Source organism: Opisthocomus hoazin, chromosome Z, assembly GCF_030867145.1.
Source record: "Opisthocomus hoazin isolate bOpiHoa1 chromosome Z, bOpiHoa1.hap1, whole genome shotgun sequence".
Taxonomy (NCBI): Eukaryota; Metazoa; Chordata; class Aves; order Opisthocomiformes; family Opisthocomidae; genus Opisthocomus; species Opisthocomus hoazin.
The window spans coordinates 15798288-15811673 of NC_134454.1; positions in this window are offsets into that span (position 1 = coordinate 15798288).

Here is a 13386-nt window from a genome sequence, read left to right on the forward strand (position 1 = left end):
TGGGGCGCAGAGCTTCAGCCCCGCTTGGTGCATCCAGTTCCTTTCCACTGAACAGGCTTTACCTGAACAGCACATAATTTGCTTTTTCTTCTCCAGAAATTCGTTGTCAGATAGCGCTCGGAACTTGTTCGTGGCTTACACCTTGCCCCGTCCTTCTGTCTACTTTGCATTTCGAGAAAAGTAGTTTTCTTTGCAGCCTTCGTGTTGCCAGATGAAAAAACATTTTCGTCTTTCACGAAAAAACAGTCTCATCTCATGTGTATAGGATAGCTTCTTTGCTTCCTTTCATATCCTTGGCACCCTTTTCAACACCTAATTAAGTTTTAATCAGTCCTGTCTTTCCTATTCGTGTGAAAAGAACTGATACACCAGCAGCGTCAGTGGTAATGTCTGTTGTCTCTACTGGAAACACGTATTCTGAAACAGCCTAGAACAGCATTTGCCTCACAGTAACATTATGTTTCTTATGCTATCATCCTGTGATTAATGAGGTCAGCTAAGTTTTTTCCTAACCTACTTCTGTATATGGAAAAAACTATCTTGTTATTAAGCACATGCATTTCTCTCCCACTATCAGATATTACCCTTCTCCTATTACTTCAGTCTTCGGAGACGTCCAGTTCTTCCTACATAACAACCTGATCCTCCTTGTTGTTGACAATGGCTCATGAATATGTAAAGTCAGCAACGTTATCACACTTCTCATGTTGCACAGTCCCTTTCAAGTATAATAACTGATGGCAATAGTTCTAACTACTAATATTTATTGTACCTTGATGAAGTAAGTCATTAGAAGGCAAAGAGTCTCTGTGGTGTTCTATTAACTAAAACTACTTGCAAATGCAAGCGTGCGCACACTCACTCTCATATTCTCTCAGTCTCTGCAACCCAACTAGGTTGCTCACGCTGGTTCTTGCTGGATGACCAGAGCACCAGGGTATGGAGCCCACACAGTTCCGTACTCTTTCAAGACAATGCAAGTAGAGAGTACTGCAGGTATCCTTCTTTCTGGCTGTAGTGTGCAGTCTTTGAAGATTTACATCACATTCTGTCTCTTGACATACAATGGTGTCACTCTTAGTCTTAGGACATGCTTTTTCTCAGTCCTGTGTAGGATGTTGCTCGTGTGTGAGACCAGTTGTTTACTGAAGGTGTTTGTTTCACATTGAGGATTGGATGAGCTGGGCACTCACAAGACCATTTTCTCCAGCCGGATCCCATAGACTAGCTGTTCAACACCACACACAAGAATTCTTGCACACATTCTGTGCATATAGCACATGCCTCTTCTTACTAAGAATGAAAATTCGTAACCATACAGAGTCCTAAAGAAGCGTTCCCTGGCGAAGCCACCAATACCAATGTAGCAAAATTGGGTCCAAAACACAGCCATAAGAATTTCCAAGAATGATCTACCTCCATCCTGGTGCTATCTGCCAAGCCTCACAGTTAGCCAGTTCTTACCTTTTTCTCTTTTTAGACTAATCCCCCACATCTTCTGTAATCCAGCTAAATTTCCCAGTTGGCACTTCATCTTTTGTTTATGCTTCATGCAGTAGCTTTCTTTGCAAATCAGGAATTCATCCATTCCTTATATTCTCTCTGCTCCTTGCTAATGAACTTTCTGAGTTGGTTATTTATATGTCAAGTTATTCCTGCTAGCTTTCCCCCTTCTAGGGGATCAGTTGCAGTTCATTTTTTGCATCTTCAAGGTAAATGCCAAGAAAACCTAGTGCAATGGTTTCTGACTTTTCCTAATAAAAAATGGCTTGCATTAGTTCCTCCTAGCTGATAGGAACAGCTGATATGCTAGCTGTGGTATGGCATGCAAGACAGTAAAACCAGCTGAGCTTGCTGGCTTGTATCGTGACCCACATCTAACTTTTAAAATGGAGATGTGCCACATTGGTTGAGAAGCAGCAGTCTAAGCTGTAGTTACCCACGTTCTGATGCCAGCTATGAATTATATGGCTGTTCACTCCTGCAGCCAAAAATGTGAGTTTCAGATGGCAAAAAAACATGTTTAAAATGGAGAACATACTGTGCAGTAGAAGGCACAACCCCTTCTGAAATGCATTCTCACTGTCCCTGGTGGGAAGAGTGTGTGGTGTCCAGAAAATTATGAATAGAGAACAAGGAAGGAGGGCAAGGAGTGAGACCTCCATACTGCTGCCTATCCACTCTTGGAAAATAGGCATAATGCTTCTCAAAAGAAGAGAGTTTGAAACTGGGGTTCTTAACTGTCAGTCTGTTTTTTGTTTATCTTTTCACCTAAGTTAAATGAATCCACAATTTTTCAGTATTATTTTCTACAATCAAGTTTCCATAATGCCCTTATTTCCAAATACAAATACAAAAATAAACCAGAGAGCCATTGCAAAAATTAATAACAATGCTGTAGTAGTACTAGCTTCATTTATTCTCCAATATTTATATACACAAAATCTGAGATCTCTGAAAGATGGGCGTGAGACACCTGATTTCCAAAGGTGCTGGACTCCTAAGACTGCCCGACCGATCAACAGGGCTTTCAAGTTTGGGTGGTCTCTGAAAGTCAAGACTATCTCCAGTTAGGTGTTGAACAATAGTAAAAGAAAACCGTTGTACACCTCTCAAAATTTAACTACAGATGGTTTTGTAGAAGAAAGTTAAAGTGACTCTACACAGAAAGCTGCCAAATGACCAAAACCAATTGACCAAAAAAGAAAAAAATTTCCTGCTACATAGCTTTCAGCCATAGCACTCCAAGATTAACCTTCTTAAAAACCAACAAACAAAACAACCAGTAACTTAAGATTTCCAGCAGTAAGTTTAAATTTAATAATATTCCTTTAAGCAAGGTAGCCAGGGTGTGCTAGTGCACACGGCACCATTGTAGTGCAACTCCACTTCTTCCTACAATGAGATTAATACCTTTATGCTGTGTGTCCAGTGTGGTGTAGATGTACCAGCCGAGGTCGATGCTAACTCCTGCTCTCAGCAGTTCTCTCCACTGGACAAAGAAGTGTGACTTTACCTTCTAGAATCATATTGTTGTTGTGAGTGTTTTATTCAGGGAAAAAAAAAAGGAAATAAACTCCTATCTTGGAACCTAAACGAAATGAACCTCAGTGAGACAAATGATTCAGAAGTGAGGTGAGTTGGGAGTGTGTAAGGAGGTTTCCTTGAATTCTAGTGGTTCCCATGTCTTGGCTTGGAACAGGAGTAGTCTGTTCAGGCAGATACACTCCTGTGCTTTTAGACAGACTCAGATGTAACTAGCCATGGCAATATTTTTCCAGGACAAAGGCTGCAGACTTGAACTATAGCTTGTCACTTTCTTCTTTACCTTACGGCCAACAAACTTGTATGTTACCAAATGATACTGCCCTGCCTGTGAGGCTGCCCACCACCCTTGTCCTGAAACCCTTTGTGAGGACATGTTTTGGCAGTGAACGAGGGCAGAGGAAAAAATTTGCGTAACTTAGAAAAGAGTGGCAATGAATAAAAGAATTGGTTCCACAAATCCCTAACAGAAGTATGTGGTTAGTTGGATTTTCTAGAGTTACTGTGATACAAACTTTGATTAAAATTTGTCCTGGACTTGATGCATTTTTTAACTCTTTCCATTACGTAATAAGGAGTGCAAGCTCATGCTGCAGCCTTTCTATTCAGCTGAGTAGGAGCAGGATTTCTATCTTCTACTCTGCTGCCTAGTTTCATTAAGCTTTGAGGAATTTGGCATCTGAGACTTACCTCCTCCTTAATTTTTGGTTTAAACTGTTCAAAAGGTTCAAACATTATTTAAGGAAGGACTGAGGCAGACAGATAGAAGCACACATGTAAATATTTCTCTACACACACACTGATTCACCATTGATTAAACTGATCAATAGACTTTTCTCCTTCTGTCTCAAAAAGAAATAAAAATGAGAGTGAATAAGGGAAGAGACAGCTGAACAAGAAATTATGTGTCAGTACATGATACAAGAGGTAACATAAATGGGGAGGAGGCAATCATCCACATACAGCCCACATCAGCAGCAAAAATTCTGGGGAACTATCAGTGTTTACAGTTGTGTGCAGTCAAGCAACAGATGCCCATTTTGATCACTGGTAATTTATCAAACAAATATCTCCCAGTACAATTTTGCATTAGCCATACTTCCCTAAATACTTCTAAGTATGTAACTCATTTTGTGGGTTCACTAATAACCATAACAGCCAATACCTCTCTGGTTACAAATTTACTATGATGTCTGAACTAAAAACATACCACAATGTCTTTTTTGTAATCAAGGAACTGAAAAAAACCCATAAATCTTTTGCTCTTTCACTAACCTGATCTTGCAAAGTAATATTAACTCATCAGCGATTCCTGCATCATATTTCAAGAGATAACAAATCTTACAACCCTAACCATTAATATCTTTAAAAACAAAAATTCACAAAAAGATTAATTATTTTGCAGTCAAATCTGACACAATACACTTACACAGTACATAATGGATAATTTTGCTTCATAAATTCACAGTTCTTTTTCTCTCAGTAGTGGCATCTTTTGTAGAATTTTACAGTATTCATGAGAGACAAAATATTCTGCAAATTAAAAACAAGCCAGCAAAAACTGCTACGTCATAGAAGTGCCTCTGAGGAGGGTAAAACAAGAATGCATAATTGTATTTAAACATGCAGATATATTTTGGCATAAAATGCTGCTGTCTCTTAATGGTTCTCATAAAAAATATATGGGCATTTGGAGATATGGTGATAGAAGGAAATAACTCTTACTCTGGGAGTTGTTTTGTGTAAGCCTTAGCCAGAAGGTATTTCCGAGGCCAACCCTGAAAAAGGGTTTTAAAAAGTCTTACAAGTTGTTAATTCTAATAAGGAAATCTACAGCTAGTAATTTTATTAGCAGAAAATGTATAAGGAATATATATAAACCACCATGTCTAAGAATTTGGATAGAAAAAAAGGCAAAAACCAGTGTGTATATATGTTTTTCAGAATGATCTGTTGTATGTTCCTTTTGTACTTCTCAATTCATCGATTCATCCTGAGTGCGCTCACTGGGCGCATGAAGGACAACCAGGGGATCAGGCCCAGCCAGCATCCGTTCGTGAAAGGCAGGTCCTGCTTGACCAACCTGATCTCCTTCTATGACCAGGTGACCAACCTAGTGGATGAGGGAAAGGCTGTGGATATTGTCTACCCGGACTTTAGCAAGGCCTTTGACACTGTTCCCCACAGCATCCTCCTGGAGAAACTAGCTGCCCATGGTTTGGATGGGTGTACTCTCTGCTAGATAAAGAACTGGCTGAATGGCCGAGCGCAGAGAGTGGTGGTGAATGGAGTTAAATCCAGATGGCGGCCGGTCACAAGTGCTGTTCCCCAGGGCTCAGTTTTGGGTCAGGTCTTGTGTAACATCTTTATCAATGATCTGGATGAGGGGATTGAGTGCTCCCTCAGTAAGTTTGCAGATGACACCAAGCTGGGAGGGAGTGTTGATCTGCTCCAGGGTAGGGAGGCTCTGCAGAGGGATATGGACAGGCTGGATCAATGGGCCGAGGCTAACTGTATAAGTTCAACAAGGCCAAATGCCGGGTCCTGCACTTGGGTCACAACAACCCCACGCAACGCTACAGGCTTGGGGAAGAGTGGCTGGAAAGCTGCCCAGGTGTTTTGGTTTCGGCTGCCACCGGCAACAAAAAGCACCACGTGTCCGCCCCTCCCCCCGCCAGCGTGCGGAGGAGAATGAAAATAAAAAGGCAGAAACCGGTGGGTCGGGATAAGGGCAGTTTAACAGCACAGCAAACAGAGGGAACAGGAACAACAATGATACAGATAAGGAGAAATCACGACAAAACAGACTGTACAACAGACCCGCTCTCTCGGACAGGACCGGCGCCGCGTGCTCCCAAGCTGCAAGTGAGTTCCCGCCGTGCCCTGCCCCCCCCCGGAACCCAGCATGATGGCACATGGTATGGAATACTGGGCTCTGTTTGGGCAGGTTGGGGTTGGGTCAGGCCATCCGGCTGTGCCCCTTCCTGGATTCTGGTGAAAATTAACCCTGTCCTGGCTGAACCCAGGACATTATCCGCCCCTTATTCCATACCATCTACGTCATGCCCAGGTCCCCCATTGTCCAGTTGATCGCCACCACTTCTCCTGTCTCCAGATATCATTCCCTTAGTCTATGGATCATCACTCTGAAGTGTCCATTGAGTTCATTTCATCCATGACTTCGGGCTCCATCTGTTGTAATGGTCTTCCGTGGCAGGAGAGGTGATGTGTGGTGTTGGGCGGTCACCTGCTGCATCCGGAGCTCACAGTCTGCAGGAGATGTTGATATTGATGAAGTTGCTGGGTGGCAGTTGGTGAAAACAAGGTCGAGTTCGATCATGACTGTGCTCTGCTAGGTTTTCATCAAAAAAGTCCATCCTTCTTTAATCTGGACGATTCTTACTATGCTACTACTGGTACAAGATATAACAATTATAACAGTGATAACAGAGAGTGACAGGGTTATTTAACAATTAACTTTATACAATTTATTGTTTAAGGACTATTCTCACCCAAAATCAAATCCCCATGAGATACACATCGGACTTCCCCATCCTTCCGCATTACCCACCAGGTACACCCAGGTCCTTGAGCAAAAGAAATCCCGTGGACGGGTTTGCCTTTGCCCGAGGCAGGATTAACCCAAACCATTTTCCCTAACATGTTCCGCATGTGCACTACAGGCACTTCATCCCCTTCTATGGGGCGCTGAGGTTTTGACTGGGCAGGACCAGCCCGGTTGGTGGACCCTCTGGTGTTAACCAATCAGGTGGCCTTTGCTAAATGAGTATCCCAGTTTTTGAAACTCCCACCCCGCATTGCTCTCAAAGTGGTTTTTAGCAGCCCATTGTAACGTTCGATCTTTCCAGAGGCTGGTGAGTGGTAGGGGATGTGATACACCCACTCAATACCATGTTCTTTGGCGCAGGTGTCTATGAGGCTGTTGCGAAAGTGAGTCCCGTTGTCCGACTCGATTCTTTCCGGAGTGCCATGTCGCCACAGGACTTGTTTTTCCAGGCCCAGGATGGTATTCAGGGCAGTGGCATGGGGCACAGGGTAGGTTTCCAGCCATCCGGTGGTGGCCTCCACCATTGTGAGCACATAGCGCTTGCCTTGGCGGGTTTGTGGCAGTGTGATGTAGTCAATCTGCCAAGCCTCCCCATATTTATATTTTAGCCATCGTCCTCCATACCACTGAGGTTTTACCTGCTTGGCTTGCTTGATTGCAGCGCATGTTTCACATTCATGGATAACCTGTGCGATGGTGTCCATGGTCAAGTCCACCCCTCGGTCATGAGCCCATCTGTATGTCGCGTCTCTTCCTTGGTTGCCTAAGGTATCATGGGCCCACCGAGCTATAAAGAGTTCACCCTTATGTTGCCAGTCCAGATCCACCTGAGCCACTTCAATCTTGGCAGCCTGATCCACCTGCTGTTTGTTTTGATGTTCTTCAGTGGCCCGACTCTTAGGGACATGGGCGTCCACATGACAGATTTTTACAACCAACTGCTCCAGACGGGCAGCAATATCTTGCCACAATGGGGCAGCCCAGATAGGTTTGCCTCTGCGCTGCCAGTTGTTCTTCTTCCATTGCTGCAGCCACCCCCACAAGGCATTGGCCACCATCCAAGAGTCGGTGTAAAGATAGAGCACTGGCCACTTCTCTCAACCGGCAATGTCTAAAGCCAGCTGGATGGCTTTCACCTCAGCAAAATGGCTGGACTCTCCTTCTCCCTCGGCAGTTTCCGCGACTTGTCGTGTAGGGCTCCATACGGCAGCCTTCCACCTCCGCTGCTTCCCCACAATGCGACAGGACCCATCCGTGAACAGGGCATACTCTTTCTCATCTTCTGGCAGCTGGTTATACAGTGGGGCCTCTTCAGCACGTGTCACCTCCTCCTCTGGCGATGCTCCAAAATCTTTGCCTTCTGGCCAGTCCATGATTACTTCCAGAACTCCTGGGCGACTGGGGTTTCCCATTCAGGTGCGCTGGGTGGCCAGCGCGACCCACTTACTCCACGTAGCATCGGTGGCATGATGCGTAGAGGGGACCCTCTCTTTGAACATCCAGCCCAGGACCGGCAACCGTGGTGCTAGGAGGAGCTGTGCTTCAGTGCCGACCACTTCTGAAGTAGCTCGAACGCCTTCATATGCTGCCAGAATCTCTTTTTCAGTGGGAGTATAGCGGGCCTCGGATCCTTTGTATCCCCGGCTCCAGAACCCCAGGGGTCGACCTCGAGTCTCCCCTGGTGCTTTCTGCCAGAGACTCCAGGTTGGGCCATTCTCCCCGGCTGCGGTGTAGAGCACATTTTTAACATCTTGCCCTGACCGGACTGGACCAAGGGCTACAGCATGAACTACCTCCCGTTTAATTTGTTCAAATGCCTGTCGTTGCTCAGGGCCCCATTCAAAATCATTCTTCTTCCGGGTCACGTGGTACAGAGGGCTCACAATCTGGCTGTAATTTGGGATGTGCATCCTCCAAAATCCCACAACACCTAAGAAGGCTTGTGCTTCCTTTTTGCTGGTTGGTGGGGACATAGCTGCTATTTTGTTGATGACATCCACTGGGATTTGACGGCGCCCATCCTGCCATTTTATTCCTAGAAACTGGATCTCTTGCGCAGGTCCCTTGACTTTACTTCGCTTAATGGCGAAACCGGCTTTCAGAAGGTTCTGAACTATTTTCTCCCCTTTCTCAAAAACTTTCTCCGCTGTGTCACCCCATACAATGATGTCACCGATGTACTGCAGATGTTCTGGAGCTTCACCCTTTTCCAGTGCAGTCTGGATCAGCCCATGGCAAATGGTGGGACTGTGTTTCCACCCCTGGGGCAGTCGATTCCAGGTGTACTGGATGCCCCTCCAGGTGAAAGCAAACTGTGGCCTGCACTCTGCTGCCAAAGGGATGGAGAAGAATGCATTAGCGATGTCAATTGTAGCATACCACTTGGCTGCCTTTGACTCCAGCTGATACTGAAGTTCTAGCATGTCTGGCATGGCAGCACTCAGTGGTGGTGTGACTTCATTCAGGCCACGGTAGTCTATTGTCAGTCTCCACTCTCCAGTAGATTTTCTCACTGGCCATAGGGGAGTATTAAAGGGTGAGTGAGTTTTGCTGATCACTCCTTGACTCTCCAGCTGGCGGATCAGATGATGAATGGGGAGAAGGGAGTCTCGGTTGGTACGATACTGTCGCCGGTGCACCGTTGTGGTTGCGATTGGCACCTGTTGTTCTTCAGCCCTCACCAATCCCACAACGGAAGGATCCTCCGAGAGACCAGGCAAAATGGACAGCTGTTTAATATCTTCCGTCTCCACAGCAGCTATGCCAAAAGCCCACCAATACCCCTTTGGGTCCTTGAAATACCCTCTCCTAAGATAGTCTATCCCAAGGATGCACGGAGCCTCAGGGCCAGTTACAATGGGGTGCTTCTGCCAGTCCTGCCCAGTGAGGCTCACTTCAGCCTCCAATACACTCAGCTCTTGGGATGCCCCTGTCAATCCTGAAATGCAAATGGACTCTGACCCTTTGAAATCAGATGGCATTAAAGTACACTGTGCACCAGTGTCCACTAGAGCTTTATACTCTTGTGGATCTGACATGCCAGGCCACCGAATCCACACCGTCCAATAAACCCGGTTGTCCCTTTCCTCCACCTGGCTGGAGGCAGGGCCCCTCTAATCCTGGTCAGAGAATTTGCTGCTCACCTGCTGTAAAAATGACTTGGAGGTCCCTTCCAGAGGATCGGAATCAAGATCAAACTGTCTACCTGGTCTGGAGAGCTGGCTGCTGGAAACTGGAGCAGCATTTTTCCTAGAAGAATCCCCTTTTGTGATTGTTTTACCTCGCAACTCACGCACTCGTGCCTCTAGACTTGAGGTGGGTTTTCCATCCCACTTCCTCATGTCCTCTCCGTGGTCACGCAGGTAGAACCACAGGGTGCCCCGGGGTGTACAGCCTCTGTATTCCCTCTCCTGAGCAGAGAAACGCCTGCCCCTAATAGCTGAGACACTGGCCTGTACAGGTGGGGAGTAGGACATATTCTTTTCTAGTCGCTTGACCAGTTTTTCCACGGCTGAGACAAGGGAGGAAGAGAGACTTTCCTCATATTGCCGGAATCTGACAGCCACCTCATCCACTGTTGGTGCCTCCTTACCTTTCCAGTCTACTATTGCCAGTGAGTTGGCATGTGAGGATGGTGCGCTCCGCACAAACTTCCTCCACACGGATTGTGAGCACTGGAGTTCATCTGGGTCTGTGGGTACCTGCTCATCATCTGTGTCACAGTAAACCAGCTCCCGCACAGCTAATTCCCTCAAGTACTGAATACCCCTTTCCATATTGGTCCATTTGCCAGGATAGCATACAAATCGTCATTGAAGGGGTACCTCTCCCTCACACCTGACAGAAGTCTCCTCCAGAGGCTGAGGACTTGTTCCTTTTTCCCAATGGCCTTGTCAATGCCCCCATCCCTGGCCAGGGATCCCAGCTGCTTGGCTTCCTTGCCCTCTAATTCCAAGCTGCTGGCCCCGTTATCCCAGCACCGCAGCAGCCAGGTGGCAATGTGCTTGCCTGGGTGGCGGCTGAAATCTTTCCTCATGTCTCGCAGCTCGCCCAGGGACAGGGACCGGGTGATGATCTCTGTCTCTATCTCCCGCGATGACCCTGGCTCATCGTCATCCCTCCCGGAGCGATCCGCTCTCTTTGCGTCTTTCTTTAGTTTTACGGGGGCAACTGCTACCGGCACAGGTTGGTCACTGGGCTCAGTCACTGTGCCTGTGGCTGGAACTGGAGCAACTGCTGTGCCCGCTGGGGAAACCAAGGCAGACCCTGCAGCTGTGGCTGCAGCAGCCGTGGTGCCGGTCGGGGGGGCTGTGACTGCCTGCTGGGCTGGAGGGGCTGCAGGGCCGGCTGGGGGGGCAGCGCCAGTCGCAGTGCCTGCCGCTTCATTTCCTCCCCTTTCCCCTTTAGGGCACTGAATCAGGTTGAACAGGGCTTGGTAGGCGTGGGCCAGACCCCAGTACATTGCAGTGATTTGTGTCTCTCTGGAGTTCCCAGGGTGGCAGCTCACTTTTTGCAGATATTTTACCAGATTGTCCAGATGCTGTATTTGTTCAGGGGTGAGTTTAAAACACACCGCAGGTGCCCACTGCTCTAGACACCTGCCCATGCTGTCCCACACACCCAGCCACTCACAGCTATCCAGCCTCGGGGCAGGTCTCTGCATGATGTTCTTAACGACTTGTTTAACCCTAAACAAGACCTGCAATCCATTCAGGAGGCATAACAAAAGGAGAGTGCTGCCCTGAGCATTCCATGGGTACTCGAAATTCTCAAAAGCCTTTAGGACCAGCCTGAAGGAGAGAGGGGGGGCGAAAGAGTGGGGGAAGGTATCCCCTCCGGTTTTCCCCACGGGCTGGGTTCGATTATTAACAAATTCTAAGACATAGGGTCCGAGGTATGGAAATGATCGCTCGGAATACCGGGCTCTGTTTGGCCAGGTTGGGGTTGGGTCAGGCCAGCCGGCTGTGCCCCTTCCTGGATTCTGGTGAAAATTAACTCTGTCCTGGCCGAACCCAGGACACCAGCAGAAAAGGACCTGGGGGTGCTGGTCGACAGCCGGCTGAACATGAGCCAGCAGTGTGCCCAGGTGGCCAAGAAGGCCAACAGCATCCTGGCTTGGATCAGGAATAGTGTGGCCAGCAGGAGCAGGGAGGGGATAGTGCCCCTGTACTCGGCACTGGTGAGGCCACACCTGGAGTACTGTGTTCAGTTTTGGGCCCCTCACTACAAGAAGGACATTGAGGGGCTGGAGCGTGTCCAGAGAAGGGCAACGAGGCTGGTGAGGGGTCTGGAGAACAAGTCTTACGAGGAGCGGCTGAGGGAGCTGGGGCTGTTCAGACTGGAGAAGAGGAGGCTGAGGGGGGACCTTATTGCTCTCTACAACTACCTGAAAGGAGGTTGTAGTGCAGCAGGTGTTGGTCTCTTCTCCCAAGTAACTAGCAACAGGACAAGAGGCAATGGCCTCAAGTTGCATCAGGGGAGGTTTAGATTGGATATTAGGAAAAATTTCTTTACTGAAAGAGTGGTTGGGCATTGGAACAGGCTGCCCAGGGAGGTGGTGGAGTCCCCATCCCTGGAAGTGTTCAAAAAACGTGTAGATGTGGCACTTTGGGATATGTTTTAGTAGGCATGGTGGTGTTGGGGTGACGGTTGGACTTGATGATCTTAGAGGTCTTTTCCAACCTGTGATTCTATGATAATATGTACCTGAGCTGGAGCTAGAATGCTAGACTGGGTGAAGACCTGGCTGAATGCTGAAGAGTACTGCCTTTGCTTGTAGACACAGACCTGTCTGTAAAGGTCTTTTCTCAAAAGCCTGAGAGAAGACATAACTGCTGCGAAGCTGTACCTGTGTGACACTCAACTGGGGCATGCCCTGTGCCACGCTAGTGTGGGGACATTTGGATCCCATGTGCTCCAGAAGGTCTGTTGCTGCTCCTTCTTCCAGGGCTGCCACTGTGCACAAGCCAGTTGGAGCTGGAGGGCAACCTCAAAGGGGGTCCAGAGTCACACTGTTTTTGGAAGTAAATTCACCGAAACAGGAGACCAGTTTGCACAGCTGCCCCAAGACATGGGCTTAAGGCACAATTCTGTCTTCACTCTTTTTTTTCGTACGCTCAGTGTGGATTGCAGACAACTAGTTCACTGGGCACGGCACGACACTCGTTGCCGCCTGCAGTGTCTGGGTGGCAACTCTTTATCAAGCAAATCTTCCTTCTGCGTTCAGTAGATTTGTTACCTAAATGCTGACTCCTCTAATTTGTGTCAGCAGTTTGGGAAGAATGATTTATTGGCTGTTTGAGGGTTTTTTGGGCCATATTTGTAGTGACTATCTATATCAAGCAGATAGTTTAAATCATGCTCAGTGTGCCAGCGCTCCACTCATCTTTACAATGTGTTAAATTCAAACACTATTAGTTTACTAAGTCAGGCTTCCCTTTGTTTACTAATATTTTATGAGTTCCTCTCTTAAGCTCCTGGAGACAGACCAGCCTCTAGTGTCATGCTACCAGCCGAGTTACATTAGCTGTGAATTCAGGCTGCAGCTTTATTTTTCAGGAGGAGTATATAAAAATGATTCTCTGTTTCTCCATGTCTGTCCTCCCTGTGTGCTTCGAGACATGTCTTTTTGTTTGAGTGACTATACTTTCCTCTTTTATTCACACTTAATAGCATTGGAGAGTCAACACAACAATGAAAAGAAGCAAGCTATATATTAAGAAATTTGTTAGGCAGGTTGCACTCAGGCTTCATCCTGCTCTTAACTATATAGA